General features: G+C 45.7%; 1 protein-coding gene across 1 annotated transcript in view; it reads left to right on the top strand.

Annotated features, from left to right (window-relative positions):
• Window positions 1-12,003: 12,003 nt before the first annotated feature.
• Window positions 12,004-15,775, top strand: part of FYN (FYN proto-oncogene, Src family tyrosine kinase) — a 218,190-nt gene continuing 214,418 nt past the window's right edge. The window contains exon 1 of the mRNA XM_062186626.1: window positions 12,004-12,105. The gene's annotated coding sequence lies outside the window, so the exon portion shown is untranslated. The remainder of the gene's footprint in view (window positions 12,106-15,775) is intronic.

The following is a 15,775-nucleotide window of genomic DNA, read 5'->3' as shown; positions in this document are numbered from 1 at the left end:
GGAACTGAAATCTTCAGCAAGAGATAAAAGGGCGAAGAGAGAGCTTAGAATTCATCCAGCGGCCAGGCTGGTGTTGTGGCACAGCAGGTTAAGCTGTTGCTTGCAGTGCCAGCATCTCATATCAGGGTCCTGATTTGAGTCCCTGATACTCCGTTTCCGGTCCAACTTTCTGCTAATGCACAGCCTGGAGAGTAGTGGATGATAGCTCAAGTACTTGGTCCCCTGCAACCCATTTGGGAGACCACAATGGGGTTCCTGGATGTTGGCTTCTGCCTATTCCAGTCCTGGCTGGTGAGGACATTTGGATGGTGAACCAGTGGATGGAAAATCTCTCTCTCTCTCTCTCTCTGCTACTCTGCCTTTCAAACAAACAAATAAATCTTAAAAGAAAACAGAACTCATTCATGGCATTGTTCCTCAGCAATGTCAGAAGCCTCTGTGCAGTGTGAGGGTATAGCAGAAGTGTCCTAACCACTTCCCAGTTGTGCCCAAGGTAGTGGCTCCTGGTTCCTGTTTATTTTCTGGGGCTGGATTTCAAGTCTCCCCATTGATTTTACAAACTACTCAGTGTCCGTCTAATAAATTCCTTTTCTGCTTAAATTAGACATATTTTTTAAAGAGTCTATTTTATCTTAATTTTCATGATTTATTATTTACTTGAGAGGCAGAAAGACAGAGAGCTCTCATCTATTAGTTCACTCCCCAAATGAGGCCAAAGCCAGGAATCAGCAATTCAGCCCAAGTCTTCCACGTGGGTGGCAGGAACCCAATCACTACGGTCATCTCTTCTGCCTCCCAAAGTCTGCATTGGCAGGAAGCTGAAATTAGAAGCTGGAACTGGGAATTGAACTCAGGTACTCTGATGTAGGAGGCAGGAGCCCCAGACAGCATCTTAACCACCAGGGTAAATGCCTAACCCATGCTAACTTTTTAATTCTTGCAACCAAGAAACTTGACAGATACAATCATTTTCCTTTTGTTCATTTTCCCCCTTGACAACCTAACAGATAGAATGTGTGAATTCTTGAGAGTGGCAAGATTCATGTCACAAAGTCTATGTCTCATACAGATTAGATCACTAACCTAATTAGAAATCTGAGATATGCTATGTTTTTTTTTCATTAGACTTCAAGAGGCTGTGACCACAAAAGTATTTGAACCATCAAAGGTTCATTCTAGGAACTCTACCAGAATAGGAGAAGGGAAGAAATACACCTGCTGGCTTCACAGTGTGCCTCTTGAGTGTCTCCCTGGGGTGGCAAAACATACTCCCCTTGCCTAGGGAAGACCAGGCCTAATCAACGTGTTCTTGCAAACAGGGACATCCAAGGCTTCTGGTCCAGATATGATACTAGGACAGGGCTTTCTAGTGACTGTCATGCACGATAAATCTCAAGTCCCATCACTACATGGATGTAGTCTGTAAATAAATGTGTGGGGAAATCTAGGGTGGAGGTAGAGGCAGGCACTGGTGCAGCAGTTAAGATGCCACTTGGGATGCCCACATCCAATATCAGAGTGCCGGTGTTCAGGTCCTGGCTCTGTTCCAATATGAGCTTCCTCCTTGTGCGTGCCCTGGAAGGCAGCAAGTGATGGTTCAAATAGTTGGGTCCCTGACACCCATGTGGGAAGGTCTGGATTGAGTTCCAGGCTCCTGGTTTTGGCCTGTCCCAGCCCTGGCTGCTGCAGGCATTTGGAGAGTGAACCAGTAGATGGAAGATGTCTCTCAAGTAGGTGAAAGATATCTCTCTTTGCCTTTCAAACAAATAAATATTAAAAGGGGGGGGGGAGTGGGAGGTATAGCTAGTTAGGATATCAATGAAAGGAACAAGCTTTCTGTTATTAGGACAGAAGTCTTTTGCTAGGCTCCTGCAGGGTCCCTTTAAGAGGTCTGTTAGGAGATAATTCTATGACCTCAGGAGGGTTTCCATCTAGACCACCAGGGCTGACTGAGTTCCATTTGCAGACATTTGAATCTCACCCAATAATAACCCAGGACTCTCCTGGAGAGCTGGGCAAAGAATGAAAGCAGAGCATCTTCAGCCAGCACCACTCATCCGCGCTCTCTGTGGTTGGGTGGGGATACAAGCCTCCTTCCTCCCCCCAGGCCGGCCGCCCAGTGCTTACCTGGCACACTGACAGCAGCCAGCAGAGGCCCTCAAAACACATTCATGGTAACTCCTGTCTACTCGGCCTGCTCGCCACCTTTTTGAGAGGGAAGGGAGCTGGGGAGCCACACACCAAGAAGGGTCTGCTGGGCTCTGGCAGGAGGAGCAACTTTGTAATATGGACAACATTTAGTGAGTGTGAGAGGTGTTCAACAGAATCATGTCGGAATCCCAGCTTCAGAAGCTGGGTGGAGCCTCCCTGGTTTCCTGAATTCATGTAGGGGTGGGTATAGAAGGTCTTCCCCACCAGAGATTTTTCCCATCTGCTGCTGGCTCCTGGCAAGCTGTAGATCCAACATGCCCCAAATCTATTGGCTGTGCTCTGAGGATTGAGTATTTAAAAACAGTCAGTTCTGGCTGTTAACGGCCATTTGGGGAGTGAACCAGTGGATGGAAGATGTCTCTCTCTCTCTCTCTCTCTCTCTCTCTGCCTTTCAAATAAATAAATGAATCTTGTTTTTTTTTAAACTTTTATTTAATGAATATAAATTTCCAGTGTACAGCTTATGGATTACAATGGCTTCCCCCTCCCATAACTTCCCTCCCACCCGCAACCCTCCCCTCTCCCGCTTCCTCTCCCCTTCCATTTGCATCAAGATTCATTTTCAATTCTCTTTATATACAGAAGATCAATTTAGTATAAAGATTTCAACAGTTTGCACCCACATAGAAACACAAAGTGAAACATACTGTTTGAATACTAGTTATAGCATTAAATCACAATGTACAGCACATTAAGGACAGAGATCCCACATGAGGAGCAAGTGCACAGTGGCTCCTGTTATTGACCCAACAAATTGACACTCTAGTTTATGGCGCCAGTAACCATCCTAGGCTGTTGTCATGAGTTGCCAAGGCTATGGAAGCCTTCCAAGTTTACCGACTCTGATCATATTTAGACAAGGTCATAAAAGACAGAGTGAGGATAGTAACCAATGATCCTAAGACTGGCATTTACCAGGTTTGAACAATTATACAGCATTAAGTGGGGAAGAGGACCATCAGTACACACAGGTTGGGAGTAGAGCCATTGGTGGTAGAGTAGAGGTTATGATTACAAAGGAATGAGGCCCAAGTGCACTAGACAGGGCCTAGAACAAAGGACAGAGTCATTATTAGAGGAGCTAAGAAAGGTGCTGTCTAAGCTACAAGTAATTTTTCTGATTGAGAAGCAAATAGAACCTGATAGAAGGGGCTTGATAATAATCTGATGGGCTTTAGGCCTTGTAAATTCAGAGGCCCAGACCTATCTATCTCTTCACATGGGGTATATCCTAAGGGAGGTGTGAACCTCCTAGGGGAAGGCACTCTGTTGACTTTCATTACTTGGCTGGCCTGGGAGGAGAGCTGGCCAGGTAAAGGCAGGTGGCATCTCTAGCAAGAAATTTACAGTTCTGCCTGCAATGTTGCTAACCCTACTTGACCATACCCTCAGCTGCAGTGGTCTCTTTGGAAGTTGGGCTGAGTGAAGGGCTTTTCAGCTTAGAGCCAATAAGATCTGTGGCTCTGACCTGGGCATCCTTCGACTCCAGGGCAGGTCCATTTCCAGTGATCCAACTCTTGGCAGAGCTGCCTGGGCTCTTCACAAGCTGACTTCTGCTGAAGCCCAGGCTTACCACATTGAAAGCCACTGCAGTGGACTGGCCTGTTGGGTCTCCTTGAGGGCAGATCACTGTACAGATCAGCCAGTAATAGGCCTGCCACCCATTGCTTCTGATGCTGAGCTTTCTTTTCCTCCTGGTTTTTGTTAAAGCAGACCAGAGGATGCAAGTCAAGGGAGTGCCCAAGTCCCATCTCTAATCTTCGGTGGCCTGAACTACAAGTCTATAGTCACAGGCATGTTCTGTAGTAGTTTTTCTAAGGTAGACAATGCCCATGAGGAAAATTATATTCTCACTTTAAAACTTTCATTCCTTTTGGTCTGAAAGGGAGGTTTTTTCTACTTACTGTATACTTCGCTGATGGCGAAGTGAATCTAGCTATGAGATTATTATTTAAGTTCTTATTTTGGCTATGCTATTATACAAAAATGTTAGCCATCTCTTTTATAAGGTCTAAAGATTAAATTGTGCATCCTACAGATTCCTTCATAATAGAATTAGTTTCCTACCTTGAAGAGAATAGAGAAATGAAAGAACAAGTTTGGCTTAGAATAGAGAAATGAGGGAGCAAGTCCTAGATCGCTTGCTGACAATAGCAGTATCACATGAATACTTAGCAAACCGTTTCAACCATTAGATAACAACTTAAGAAAACATTTACCAGAAGGTCCAATGCCTTCTATAAATTTTAAGAATCATGTATTTGAAAACACCTCTTAAATGTCTAACATGGTGTAGTTTGTTTAGCCAGTAAACTTAAGCACAACCATCTAAAATGTTTTTAGTTTCTTTCTACCAACAAGTCTAAAACATATGATACACGGATTCAGGTCACACAAATTAAAATGTATCTTTGATTGATTTTAGCAGCTTAAATTTATGGACAATCTTATCTATAAGCCATTTAAAATAAAACTCTTAATAAAATTTCCCCATGTGGACATACAATATGTACACACATATAATATAGCATAATAGACCAATATAGCAATTTTAATAATAGCTTTTAAAATCTTTAACTCTTTTTGTAGATTGCCAATTGATTTGAATTGCTTTTTGTTTTTAGTAACCTCAGTTAACCATACTTTCTCTCAGTTGGTACTGTTAATACATTATTGGCTTCATCTGTTTACAGAGCCATCCCAAAGTACTGAATACAATAGAAGTGGCTGGAAAAAGTCCATAGGAACCTATAGGAGGACAGCTAAACACAGAACCAACAATGCTTTAGTTTTATGAGCAGCACATCATATATAACTGTGGATGAAAAAACACTTTAAGTCGCCATGTTTAAAATTATAAACTCATCAACCAACAAGAGGCACTTGCTTACTTCACAGTATTTTTGAAAGCACCTGTAGGATTGTACAAGTATTTAACCCTTTGGGCCTCTGGGGCTTTCTCATTAAGATAACTATCATGTCGAGTAACACAAGATCATTAGACTTTTTAATTCTCAAACATTTGTATTAATAGCATTTTCCATTATAGAAACTTAAAGTCTGGTACCACATCACATCTTGACAGTCCTTCTAATATAATCCAAATAGCCTGATTAGTTGGTGTCTCTATAAGATGAGAGACATAGGACCTTCGATTTTTTCAGTTGGGCCCAAACTGGAAAAACCAAAGTCCAGGATTTACTGGAAATTTTAGAGACCAGATTGTTTGAAACTTTGATTTTTTGAATGCCTGACAAGAATGCCAAGAAGGCTCAAAATCCAAAATATCTGGTTGAAATAAGATTCCTTAAAATCATGACATAACATAGACCAAATTTGATCATTGTTACAAGGTGATTATTCAAATTTTTGAAAATAAGCACATATTTAAATAACCCAGAGCTCTTAATAAAAATTCAGCTGTTTTTGAACAATTAGAATTTAACAGACATCAAGAGAACATAATAGATTACTTTAACACATTGCTTTAACAGAGCATCAGAGTTTAATTCTATGTCAAAGAGAAATTGAGCTTCCTGTGATCTTTTGCTGTGAGGTTTCTTTCCTTTACCTTCTTTCATATTGGTGACCATGTTTCTGTGTTTCTGTGTGTAAGACATCTTTAAGCATCTTTTGCAGGGCAGGATGAGTGGCAACAAATTCTTTCAGTTTCTGTTTGCTATGAAAAGTCTTAATTTCACCTTCATTCACAAATGAGAGCTTTGCAGGATATAGTATTCTGGGCTGGCAGTTTTTCTCTCTTAGTACCTGGTCTATGTCTCGCCATTCCCTTCTAGCTTGTAGGGTTTCTGATGAGAAGTCTGCTGTGAGTCTAATTGGAGATCCTCTAAGAGTAATCTGACGTTTCTCTCTTGCACATTTTAGGATCTTTTCTTTATGTTTCACTGTGGTGAGTTTGATTACAACATGTCATGGTGAGGATCTCTTTTGGTCATGTTTATTAGGGGTTCTATAAGCTTCCTGTACTAAGATGCCTCTGTCCTTCTCCAAACCTGGGAAATTTTCTGCTAGTATCTCACTGAAAATGCCTTCTAATCCTTTCTCCCTCTCCATGCCTTCAGGAACTCCTAGATCCCGAATGTTGGGTTTTTTAATAGTATCCTGTAGATTCCTGACAATATTTTTTAGATTTCTAATTTCTTCTTCTTTTCTTTGGTTTGCCTGTTTCCTTTCCTGTTCTCTGTCTTCTAAGTCTGATATTCTCTCTTCTGCTTCGCCCATTCTGTTTTTAAGGCTCTCTAATGTGTTTGTCATTTGATCTACTGAATTCTTCATTTCATTATGATTTCTCGTCACTATCACAGTTTCTTGTTCCACTAGTTGTTTCATTTCATTTTGATTCCTCCTTAATATTTCACTTTCACGAGAGAGATTTTCTATCTTGTCCATTAAGGATTTCTGTAGTTCAAGAATTTGTTTTTGAGAACTTCTTAATGTTCTTATCAATTTTTTGAGATCCGCTTCTTGCATTGCTTCGATCTCATCATCTTCATAATCTTGAATTGGGGTGTCTTTTTCATTTGGGGGCGTCATAGTGTCTTCCTTGTTCTTGTTAGCTTGGTTTTTGTGTTTGTTGTTTGGCATGTTGGAGATTTGATTTCTTCACTGTGGTGTTTTTTCTTGTTACACTATGGCTCTATATTAAGTGTACTGTCTGCTTTCGGTGGAGCCTTAGAGGCTTGAGATGAGTGTGGACTGAGAGCTGTGTTTGGTTCCTCAGGGTTGAGGGTGTGTCCAAGATGACACTCCCAGGTTAGGTGTGGTAAATCTCTCTTTCTTTTTTTGATTTAAAAGGGAAGTAATTCCGCACAGCTGAACGTAATTGGAGGTAGTTAGCAGGCAAATGATATACCCACAGGAGCCAGAGATCGGAAGCTCTTTCCCAAGGACCACACAGGGACTCTGTGCTGCCCTCAGTGTGGGCTCCAATTCTGCAGTCTCCCACTGGGTTGCCAAGTTAGATGCTAATCTCCTGTTATTTCACCCCTCCCCCCAGAGCCAGGTTTTTCTGCTAGGCTCAGAGCCGGTGCAGACCTGAGGTCGCCCTGCTTATGACGTATGTCCAGAATGGCGCCTGCTCTGTCTTGCTCGCCTTTGAGAGGTGAGCGGAGAGAGAGAAACTTGTGTCTGTATCGGTCACTTTTTTTATTTTTTTCCTATCTCTCTTCTAGTTAGCCTGGTGAACTTTTCCCCACGGAGTTTCAAGCCTCGTTTCCTCTAGCCTCCTCTTTCCGCTTGCCTGCTGGTGTCTCGGGCTATTGCGGTTCGGCTCACCTCGCGTTCCAGCGCTGGTGTGTTAGTCTGCCGCTGGTGTCCCGAACTTGGGCTCCCACGCTCTCCACGCAGGTCCACTGTGAATCACTAGTTCTGGAAGAGTTTCCTCTGCTGTTTCATCCCCTACTCTTCCTTGACCCTGCAGTATCTCCACTTATATTAAACTTTCTCTCCCCCCGGACTAATAGTGTGCTCCCTGCCTATTCCGCCATCTTGTCGCTCTCATAAATCTTAAATAAATAAATCAATCTTAAAAAAAGAGGCAAAGGAAAGAACAAGTTTAAAATCAGGTCTTTTGTTTCTTCTGATAACATAATAAATGTCCAACACAGGAAGTCAAGAAAATTAAAAAAAGATAAAAAATGTGACCTATAAGCTACTAACTTGGAGAAAATCACTGTAAACATATTTTGCATGTGTACTTGCATGTTTTTCTTTCTAGGAAAGTTGCCTATACAGACAGGCTTAAAAACAATAGAAATATATACTCATGTTAGATATACACACACACATACATATCTTAACATACAAAAACTTGTACATACACAAACACATAATATTAATTCATTAACTTTTTTCTTTTAATTTATCGTGAAAATATTTCCATGTGTCAATAAATTATGCCATCAATATTTTTATAGCTATATAGTATTCTGTCGTAGAGATAACATAATTTACACACCAAGTCCCTTACTAATGGACTTTTCCCAATGTTTCACTATTACAAACAGTGTTTAATTACTCCTGAGGTTTAACTTCGAAAACTTGCTCAAATCTTTCCAGAAGCAAATTGTTGGGTCAGAGGAATGCACTTCTTAAAAGACTTTCCTCAAGTGCTGTTAAGCTGTCCTTCAGACACCTTGTATGAACATTCTAACCAGGTGTGACTATCCTCTCAACCTGTTAAGAAGTTGAAACAAACTATCCTTGCATTTCTTTGGTTACAAGCAAAGGAGAATTTAAACTAAGAACAATGTTACCTTAAAGGCAACAAAATAGGAAATTCAGATGAGACAGAGCAAAGAAAACTAGGATAGAAAGAGGAAATTTTCAAGTGAAAGAAGTAGAAAAATAAAAATAACCTACAGCAATCCACTCAGGCAGAAATTCTAGAACAATGTCTATATTCTACTTCATAAAATAGCTGCCCACAAGAAGAAAATAAAATTGGGACTTGCGGAAGACAGTGTGATTTATCTCAGACAGGCCAGGAACAGTGTCGTGGATTTTTAATCAAATTCTTTGCAGAGATTTGTGGACTAGATCAAAAGGGGGAAATAGTATCCAAATCTTTTGCAGCACTTTATACATTTGTTCAAATCATTAGCAAATTCTCCTGAGGAGGCCAAATCCATTTAAAGCTACATTTAAGACAAGCAACAGATTTAAAAAGGTAGGTAAGAAAAGAATTACAAAAAGCAGGATAAAGTCTTCAACAGGAGTAGGTTAAGCTGTCATTTTTAATTGCATTGTCTCTTCTTGTTGTTCACTAATTAGATCAAAAAGCTATTAGAGTTACAGGCGCTAAAAAGTGACTCCTCTTGAAGAAACCATAAACAATGAGATGACTCCACATTCCAAGTAACATGGGTTGGATTGAACATAAAATTTTAAGGAGGTCTATATCCTAAGAGTGGTTTTTCTGAGACTGTATACTGTGGTTTTTCTCTAAAAGGAGGAAGGTATGCATACACTGTTTCCATATCCGTTTAGTTTTCATAGGAAGAAAGAGACCAGTTTTCTTGCGTTACCCATTTTGTGTATGAGAACATGAAGATTCAGAAAGGATAGGTGACATGACTCATCACAGTGGTCCCAATAGTGCACTATGGGGCTGCAATCAGAAATAACTCTACAGCAGCACTCTCCAGTAGAAATACAATGCAAACCAAATATGTAGTTGTTGCATTTAAAAAGTAGTTGCATTTAAAAAGTAAAAGAAACAGGTGAAATTAACTTTAATGTATTTTTATTTTAGTGCAGTATACTCAGACTATTAACATATGACCAATATAAAAATAAGATACTTCACATTAATCTTTGTCTTTTTAAAATTATTTATTTATCTGAAAAGCAGAGTTACAAACACACACACAGAGAGAGAGAGAGAGAGAGAGAGAGAGAGGGAGAGAGAGAGACATCTTCTATCCACTTGTTCATCAGTTCATCCAGGGCAGGGCGAGGCTGAAGCCAGCAGCCAGGAGCCAGAAGCTTCCTCCAGGTCTCTCAAGTACTTGGGTGATCTGCTGCTGCTTTCCTAGGTCCATTCAGGGAGCCAGACTGAAAGCTGGATTGGCTCATATGTGACACCAGTGTTGCAGTCCTTTTTTTCATGCTGTCTTCACAGCCCAATGTCTTTTACATGGACAGCCATCTAAATTTGCACTAGTGTCATTTCAAGCATAGAAGTGCATTTCAGTACTCAATAACCAGATGTGGGTAGTGGCCACCAAACTGGACAGCCCAGCTCTGCGCCAATGTTTCTCAAGGTGTGGTACCCAGACCAGCAGCGTTTTAGCACGCCTGTCAACTTGTTACAAACTCAAATCCTTGGGCCTGGGTCCACATCCACGGAATCCGAACCTTGGGGGTGAGGTCTTGCAATCTGTGTGCCAGCAAGGCCTTCACTAAAGTTTGAGGACCATTGGTTTGGACAACTGCATCTCCACCCCAAACAACAAACAGGGAACATCATGACAGGCTAGCATTGAGGAGGAAGAGCCCCTTTCCGTGAGATAAGCGATTCTTGACTAAACGGAAGCTGGAGTTCTAGCATATGGAAAAGATTCTAGTGTTAGCTCTCGTTCTGTTTCCTGGGACGATGGAACGAATTAGTAGACACAACTGAAACATGGCTTCTCATTTTGTTTAAGGAGAAAGAAAAAAAAAAAGTCACCACTGTATACTATCATTTTGAGTTAGTTACTCAACTTTGCTTTCCTTTAGTTTCCTCATTCACAAAATGAGGATGGTGTAACGTTAGCAAATTTTTCAAAAAGGGATTTTTTTTGTTTACAAAAATGACTGACATATTTTAAACTACAGCAAAAAGAAAAGCAGTGTGCAGGAAAGCAATGGTATAGATTTTGAGCATAGACGCAGGAGCTGATTCACTATATTTCTAAGAACACGTGATTTGCTGAGAGGGAAGGATATAAGGTTCTTGCCAAAACCATTAAGAAGAACGACTCCGAACACGCCTTAAAGCAGAACTTTCAGTAAACAGGAATTACCTATAAAGAAAATCAGGAAGCCAACGTGTTTCTTTTTATGAAGTGACATCCTGCCATAGAAAAGCTGGATAGGAAATAAAGGCTGATGCACTCCCAGCTGTATACGAACCCGCCTATTATTTCATCAAGGAAAATCCGAGCAGACGCCCAGACTCAGTGGAGGGAAAAACACAGGAGAAACCGACGACAACCCACGTCTACAATTAGACATGATTTGGGAAAAAAGCACAAAGAAACCTCTGCTCTGTGATTTCGAGTTCCCCGGTCGTCGCCCAACCCTGCCCTCGTTTAAGCAGCACTGGCTCCAGACTTTGGCCAGAAACGCGAATATGTGTGTCCACGAAAACGGGGGACCCACGGCAGAACCCGAGTTTCGTCTCCTCTTCTTTCGCGCCGTCTGTTGCGCGTTTCCAGGGCTCTCTGGGGCTTCTCCAGTTCGATCCGAGGAAAGCCTGCAGTCACCAGCCTAACGCGCCTCCGTCTTACCCCCCGCCCTCGAAGGGCAAGGCTCTCCCGCCGCAGGCTCCCGCGGTCTCGGAGGAGTGGCAGGTGCCAATCTGTAGTACCACCTGCATTCCTCTGCAAAGCAGAAGCCGCGATTCCCCGGGACGCTCTCCCGCCCTGATCTTCCCCTAACTCACAGCTCCACAGTCTCTAAAACACACCCGCACCTCCTCCCGCGCACCCTCCCGCACCCCCACCCCGCACGCACGCCGGGATGCCGCTGCCACAGTAACGCTCAACCCTCTCCGTGGCCCCACCCAGGGCCGTCCCGCCCCCGCCTCACACACCAATGGCTGAGGCTCGCATCTCCCACGGGGCCCTCTGATAGGACGGCGAGCCTTGCCACTCTCGGGGCCGCCCCCGCCCCCTGCTCGCTCCCCTCTGGAGCCCGAGGGCCGGAGCATCAGCGGGAGTCGCTGCGAGCAGCCGCGGCGGCGGCGCGTCTTTGCAGTTGCGCCATCTGTCAGGAGCGGAGCCGGCGGGGAGGGGGCTGCCGCGGGAGAGGAGGAGGGGTCGCCGCGAGACCAAGGCCTCCGAGACCCGCCCGCCGGCCGGCCGCGGGAACAGGGGCGAGGCTGCGCTTGGAGCCGCGCGTCCTCAGCCGCCCGGGTGCGGCGCTTCTCCCTGCGCGCCCAGGACTCTCCGGGCGCACACAAAGCCGCCGCCCGCGCCGCACCGCCCGGCGGCCGCCGCCCGCGCCAGGGAGGGATCGGGCCGCCGGGCCGGGGACCCCCGCCCCCCGGCGCCGCCCCCTCGGCGCTCTCCAGGGCCCACCCGGCAGCTGCCAGAGCCGCCAAGGCCGCGCCCGACCACGGCGAGGAGAGGACCATGTGAATGGACTCCGGAGCCTGGCGCCGCGCAGGTAAGCGGCCGCAGATGCGGCGCGGGGGGCTGCGGGATGCTGCGGGGACCCCCGGCCGCCGGCGCCCCCGCACAGCCGCCTCCGCCGCGGTGCCCGGCTGCTGGGCCGTGGCCACCGCCGCCTCCGGAGCGCCCAGCGGGGCAGCCGCGCGCGCGCTCGGGCGCGCGTGCGGGGGGTCTTCCCGCGGCCGAGCGAGGACACCTCTGCGGGGCGCGGCCCTGAGGCAGCGTGGGGATGGGGCCCTTTCCTCCGCCGCAGGCGGGTGCCGTGTGAAAATCGGAATTGACCTGGGGGCGAGGCTGGCCCAGACTCCGCCCCCGCCCTCCTTTCGGGGGCCCCCCGCGGGAACCGGGCTGTGTGTGTTGTTTAATGTCGGGGATGATGTAATCACTTAATAATTGATGCCCCGTGCTGCTTCCCTCCCCACCCACCTCGGCCCCACTCCACCTCGCGGTCCCCGCCCTCGGGGCTGTCGCCTTCCCCTCGCGTCCTCAACCCACTCCTGGCACCTCCCGCGCTCCGCCATCCTCCCCTTCGCTCTGCCAGTGCCACCGCCGCCCGCCTTCCCTCCTGGGCTCCGGCCCCCCCGTCCCCCACCCCTGCTGCTCCCTGGAGCTCCTTTCTCCTCCCCTCCCGGCTCCCTCGCTGCATTTCCTCCCCGACTTCCCTGGATCGATGGCTGTTTTTGTTTGGTCCCCTCCCCTCTCTTATCTCTGCGGCCACAGGCCAGGCCGAGGGGACTGGGCCAGAAAAGAGGCCACCGAGCCAGGGCTCAGGAGAGGATTTGCTGGGACTCACTGAGGAGAGGGATAATAAAATCACCCCTCTGGCTCCTCCTTCCCCCAATAAATCACCCAGACCCGCTGTGTGTGTGTGTGTGTGTGTGTGTGGCACAAAGAGCCCTTTCAGTGCATAGAGGAGACACACAAAGTACCCAAGGATAGGCACGATGCTTCTGGTTTCTCTTCCCCGGGGCTTCCCTTTCTTGCTTATGAAGCAGTCCATCTTCTCTCAAGAGTCTTTCTATCCGCATTTACCAAAAAAAAAAATATATATATATATATATATGCCCTCCAGATGCCGGCTGGCAGGTGCGGGCACTTTGGTGTTTTCACAGACTTGTAGTGTTGACTGGCAGCTGCAGGATTTCTTAGATGTAAGAGGACAGTTATTCCAGCCTTCTTGAAGTTGCTTTACTCTAAGGTCGCTTCCCCGCCTCCGTGTGTGCTTCCCCACCCCCCTTTGTGGGGTAGATAACTAAAAGCTGGGGTGGGAGGAATTTGGTGTGGGCTCAGAAGAATCTTGTTTCTGAATCAATGAAATTGGTGTTGACAAGCTGACTTGCTTCTTTGCAAGTCTCAAGCCACTGTCCTGATCTTTTGAAATGAGATCTTGTCTACCCAGAGATGTTGTTTCACCCTTTTATTTAAGCAAGTACCTGGGGACATCAAAACATTGAATTGGCGTTGAGGAGACTGGAGACTGTCTCTTGCCTGCTTCACAGTAACCTTCAGACACCCACATCCTTCCTCTCACCACCCAAGCTACTGCAGTACTTTCCACCCTTCATGTCTTTCTCCCCGGTCCCTGCCCCCTGGGTACCATGCTTTCAGATGGAGGGACTCCAGCTTTTGGAGGAAGTGGTTTAACTACCTGAGTCTCTGCACAGGGGAGTGAACTCTGATAAGCCTTCTGATTGCCTCTTAAAGAGGAAATGTTCATGTAAATCTGGGAGCTTTATATTCCATTCTGTAAGCCGCTCTGGCACTTACACACTTAGCTGATGATATCAAAACTTTGGTCTGGCCCGTTGGTGGTCAGAAGCATGGCTCCTTAACTATTATAAATAGCAGAACTATCTCAAGTTTATTCTTCAAGAATTTATTAGGAAAGAGCGGTTATAATTTGTTAAACGTTTACTTCTGTACTTTCTAAGGATTTAAAAAGAAAAAGAAGCAATAGAGCTGGCCGGTGCCGTGGCTCACTTGGCTAATCCTCTGCCTGCAGCGCTGGCATCCCCAGGTTCTAGTCCCGGTTGCTCCTCTTCCAGTCCAGCTCTCTGCTGTGGCCCAGGAAGGCAGTGGAGGATGGCCCAAGTGCTTGGGTCCTGCACCCACATGGGAGACCAGGAGAAGCACCTGGCTCCTGGCTTTGGATTGGCGCAGCACGCCAGCTGTGGCGGCCATTTAGGGGGTGAACCAATGGCAGGAAGACCTTTCTCTCTGTCTCTCTCTCTCTCACACTGTCTGCCTTTCAAAAAAAAAAAAAAAAAAAAGCAACAGAGCTAATGAGCAGATTGTATAACCAAAGGGTTGTTTGGTTGCAGACCCAAGAAGGAAAGGCAGTTCACCATAACCTTGAACTCTGTTGGCCAAGTTAGAGAGTTAATGATAAGGCTGAATGCAGACAAGTATGCACTCTCTCCTGGGACTTGGGTCTCCTGCCCCATTTGACTTGCCTGAAGTCCTGTTGTTTCTTCTACGGAGGCCTCTCCAACTTTGCTTCCAGACTTTAGCAGCAGGCCTTACGTTTGGCATGTGGCCTTTTTCACCATGAGTTGGCCAACGCATGGAGGAAAAGAACCCCATCTTTCCTTCTATCATTTCCTGCTGAGTTTTGCCTTGTGTTTTCATTTCCCAGAGAGCAAACATGACTTAGGTACTTGGTATGCACTCAGCCTCTGAATGAACAAGGCTAATGTTAGCAGCAGTGACAAACAGTCCTGCAAACAGTGGCTGCGAAGTGAAGGATGTTTATTCTAGCTTGTGAAATAGTCCAGAATGAGTGTTTCTGGGCAATAGGTGGTTTTCCCCCATGCAGTGATTCTGGGTCCCACACGCCTATCTTGTGACTTTACCTTGCCACTGTAACCTGGTTCAGCTGATAGAAGAGGTGAAAGATTGGACAGGAGCTATACCTGCTTTTGAAACGTTTGGCCTGGAAGTGACATGTATTATTTCTACTCACATTCTTTATGTGAGGGCTAGTTATATGGCCACACAGTTGCAAAGGAGCCTGGGATATGTAGTTTAGCCGTGTACCCAGAAGAAAAAAAGAACAAGAGGAAATACATTTTTGGTGAACAGCTTTGCACTGCCACTTAACCAGGCACATTCACTGCTCTCAAGAAGCTTACTGCGGGCCAGTGTTGTGTAGTGGGTAAAACCGCGCCCTGTGATGCTGGCATTCCATAGGAGTGCCGATTCGTGTCCTGGCTGCTCCTGGCTAATGGCTTGGGAAAAGCAGCAGAGGATGGCCCTAGTGTTTGGGTCCTTGCTACCCACCTGGGAGACCAGGATGAAACTCCCTGGCTCCTGGCTTTGCGCTGGCCTAGCCCTGGCTGTTGCGGCCGTTTGGGGAATGAACCAGCCAATGGAGGACCTCTCTCTCTCTCTCTCTCTAACTCTGATTTCAAATAAACATTTCAAATAAGTAACTTCAAATAAATAAATAAATCTTAAAAGAAGCTTATAGGCTGATGGGAATTAAATGGAAACCAAGAGCTGACACCCATCATTGCTTTTGTTCTTTTGATTTTAGAAGTTCAGATCTTTTCATCTTGAGCATGTTGGAAAAACTTGCTTTTTGTCTTGTTTCGAAGGGCCAATTCCTGCTCAACAATTGTTTGCAACACAGTCATCTGGTGCTTCCTGTGTTGACTCTGATGTGG

Source organism: Lepus europaeus, chromosome 3 (genome assembly GCF_033115175.1).
Source record: "Lepus europaeus isolate LE1 chromosome 3, mLepTim1.pri, whole genome shotgun sequence".
NCBI classification, from domain to species: domain Eukaryota; kingdom Metazoa; phylum Chordata; class Mammalia; order Lagomorpha; family Leporidae; genus Lepus; species Lepus europaeus.
The sequence above is the reverse complement of the archived record's forward strand: the minus strand, read 5'-3'. Positions and strand labels throughout refer to the sequence as shown.